Source organism: Ostrea edulis, chromosome 4, assembly GCF_947568905.1.
Source record: "Ostrea edulis chromosome 4, xbOstEdul1.1, whole genome shotgun sequence".
Taxonomy (NCBI): domain Eukaryota; kingdom Metazoa; phylum Mollusca; class Bivalvia; order Ostreida; family Ostreidae; genus Ostrea; species Ostrea edulis.
Window position 1 is genome coordinate 70,812,222 of NC_079167.1, and position 4,001 is coordinate 70,816,222.

At 32.6% G+C, this 4,001-nt stretch overlaps 1 long non-coding RNA gene across 1 annotated transcript in view; it reads left to right on the forward strand.

Annotated features, from left to right (window-relative positions):
- Positions 1-3,036, forward strand: part of LOC125670762 (uncharacterized) — a 15,326-nt gene extending 12,290 nt beyond the window's left edge. The window contains exons 2-3 of the long non-coding RNA XR_007368379.2: positions 2,480-2,579; positions 2,706-3,036. This is a non-coding gene — a long non-coding RNA (uncharacterized LOC125670762). The remainder of the gene's footprint in view (positions 1-2,479; positions 2,580-2,705) is intronic.
- Positions 3,037-4,001: the final 965 nt, after the last annotated feature.

The following is a 4,001-nucleotide window of genomic DNA, read 5'->3' on the forward strand; positions in this document are numbered from 1 at the left end:
GAATGCTTACTTTTGTTTTATTTTTATCATTTCCAGGGTTACCTACGGAAGCCCATTAGTGCAAACCAAAACTAAATAAAAAACGAAATTATTATATAAAAAGCGAAATTATTCTATAAAAAACAAAATTATTAAATAAAAAACGAAATTATTATATAAAAAACGAAAACTAAATAAAAAACGAAATTATTATATAAAAAACGAAATCATTATATAAAAAACGAAATTCTTATATAAAAAACGAAATTATTAAATAAAGAACGAAATTAATAAATAAAAACGAAAATATTACATAAAAAACGAAATCAAGAACAGTTTTTGAGAATATAATGTGTGTGTGTCAGTGGAGCTTAACAAGGAAGGAAACATGGCTCCTAATTCTTTGATTTACTGCGATTTCATCATCGCCAATGGAGTTTTACAGAAATCTAATGACATTACAAATTAGCCAACTTATCCATTCACTACACGTTTATCTACTATGTTCGCTGAAAGGTCCCAAACCTCGTGTATCGGATTACAGGATTTCTCCAAAATTACTTCAACACTAGCCCCCATAAATCTAAGAATATATATGACTCCCATCAGCCACATACCTCCACAATCACTTGACTCTACACTAATTAAGTGTTTCGGCGGTGTGAAAATTGAGCAAATTGATTGGATTGATCGATAGATTGAAGTTTAGCTACATACAGATCCGCCTCATCAGAAGTCTATTTGCACTTCACAATTATCATGCAGGTTGATTATTCTGAAATGAAGGTGTGAGCATATCCCTTAAATTTTTATTGCGTTGGTATGAACTACACTATAGGTACAATGTAGAACAGAGAAAACGTCTTTGTCTCTCTGGAGGGTGTGCCGTTAATTTAAAAGCTTTTGCTTTTTGGTGGGTTGTATTTGGTGATAAAAACAAGGGGTATACCCGGTTTTTTGCTTTTATTTACACCCGATAACAGAGGTGGCTCGATCGTAGTTATCAAGTACCACTTGTACTTTTTTTTTATTGATTTAATTATCACTATAGCCCCTCTTTAGAGGGTTTGTTTTGAAATCTTTAAACATTTCTTCAATCATTTCAATTAATTTATTCACTCAAATCATTCATACAATGGTACACGAGGTACACAAATATATAAGTTAGTATTTAAACAACATTGGCAAGGGTACAAGTATATAATTAATACATACACATGTATGTGCATTAGCACAAAATAAAGGTGGAGGACATAATGCATATAATTTAATATATATACATCTTAGGAAGGACAGCAGACTAACTTATGGATATACATAGTTGCTTTTTTTAAAAACTGTTTTAGGTTTCATGTTGTCATTAACTCTCTACATTTCAGTGTATTTGGTACATGACAATATCTAGGAACCCAAAATTCTTTCCGTAGAGCGGATAGTAATTTACATTCTAAGATAAAGTGGTATATTCGTCGGCTAATTTACCAGTAAATATGGCAAATAGTTTCACCTTTTATAAATCCCTTATAAACTGAAGGATTATGTGCACTTTTTCGTTCCAATTTGTAGGTTTGATGTACGTTTTCAAATCTAGAATGCGAGTTGCCTCAAATCACTTTCCTTTATACATCGTACTGCCCAAGAAATGCATTTTATTTACAGATATTTCACACTTGAACTTAAGTAGTTGATGAGCAGAATTTGCTATAGCGAATAAATCATGGCCGGATTTCTTTTTCTTCACCATGAACATAATAAAATAAAGCCATCGTCATGATAACGCACTTGGTACGTTATGCGATGTTTACCTGGAAATCCTTGGTTATCTGATGTAGTCGGATATCGCATACAGATGGGGAGCATTTAGACCCTTATAACACATCCAAATATCTGTTTATAAACTTTTGAATTAAATTTGAAAGTATTATTTCCCAAAATTAATCTGAAGAGTAGGCTCAGATCGCCAGTGAATGATGTATTTATTGCATAGACAGATTTGTCCAATTTACTGTAGTATGTTTCTACTGCAGTCATTAATTCCTCAAATTGCATGTTTGTGTAGAGTGGTGTGATATCATAGGCTAGCTGACCGTGTATAAGTAAGAAAATATATGGCTCCCATCAGTCAGGTACCTCAACAATCACTTGATTTTACACTAATTAAGTTTCGGTGGTGTGATACGGTGTGTACCAGTGTGGCTGCTAAAACTGGTGCCAGGTGGCCTTCGTTTATGCCAAGTACTGAATACTTTGCCGTGTCATGCAGAATTAATGACTTACATGTATCAGTTCACATCAGTACAGTACGTTCCTTTTCTTATTTAATAATTTCGTTTTTTATATAATAATTTCGTTTTTTATTTAGTTTTGGTTTTTTATTTAATATTTTCGTTTTTTATATAATAATTTCGTTTTTTATATAATAATTTCGTTTTTTATTTAATAATTTCGTTTTTTATAGAATAATTTCGTTTTTTATATAATAATTTCGTTTTTTATTTAGTTTTGGTTTGCACTAATGGGCTTCCGTAGTTACCAGCTAGAGTCAAAATGCTTGGGCTGACCGAAGAGAAAAACCAGAAGATGCTCAATGATTTTGCAAGGTAGATTAACAATAATTTTGTAAATTTCACACTTGACACTTCATAGTACTGGTAGTAGAGATGATGCTCTGCTACTTGTTGGAGGAGGAAATGTCATATTATTTTCTATTTATTTACGCTGTAAAGAGCTGATACAGAAAGAAAAAAACCCAGATTCGCTGGAAATGAGCACGTTGCAACGAGAGACGGATCTGAACCATTAACCATTGGAATGTTGCTTTATTTGAGACGGATCTGAACCATTAACCATTGGAATGTTGCTTTATTTGAGACGGATCTGAACCATTAACCATTGGAATGTTGCTTTATTTGAGACGGATCTGAACCATTAACCATTGGAATGTTGCTTTATTTGGTAGATATCAAACTGTCTTTGCATATATAGTTTCACGTCATGATACTTTGATGCATTGTTAATTTGAAAGTAATTTCTGAATAAAAAATATTTAGCAATTTACATTGATTTATGTGATTAATTACTGAGTGTTATCATTGCCATAGTGACAAAGATCAACTTTTTATTCTTCCAAGAGTCAGCATATTTTGCCTTTCTTTTATATTGCCATTTTGTCATCTTTGAAGCAGTTTATATCTAAATTCAGAAGATTTTATCTTGTGAAAGGGTATAACAGTTGAAAAGACACAAAATAGACTGAGTAAACGCTAATATATAGACGATGTTTTGTTACTCAAAAATTTGATATTTTGATATACTGAAAGCTACATTTGTGAAAAGATAGTATATAACGGATGGAATAGGTGTAAAAAGTTCACATTTTGTTGCTGTGAAAGATGATGGAAAGATAACATTCTATTGTATTAAAAGGTGTCCAAAAGTGGGCCATTTGTGTATTTTTTACCATACAAAAGGGGTACAAAGGACGAACTTTTAGACCTTTCCAAAACATTCAAAAGGAGCATAAAGGATACAAATAGCAGTACCCGCAACGTTATTCTTGACATTCTTATCGTGCATTTATCCTATCGTATCGTACTTGTATCCTTTCGTATCGTGCGTGTATCCTATCCTATCGTGTATCAGGTTTTCCGTTTTCTATCGTGTTTTGCGTTTATCAGGTCTATCGTATATCATGTTTTGCGTGTATCAGGTTTTCCGTTTATCGTGAAAATCGTTTATCGTGTAGCTTCGGACACTATCGGGATCGTATATTAAATCTAATGAAAAAGTACGATACTTTCCGAAAGCTTTATGTTAACGAAGCTATTTTTAGGAATCGAGGAAATACATTATATTTGAAGGAGAACATAAAGCTGTAGATTTTAAGACAGAAGAAGAGCTATTTGTCTGTCCAGAGAGGGTGAAAATTTATCACAATTTCATTCTAAGTAGTCTGGAAAGTAGGCAGTGGTTTGCCGAGCAAACCGATGACAGTAAAACTGAAAGCTCCTTCATCTGGAGTT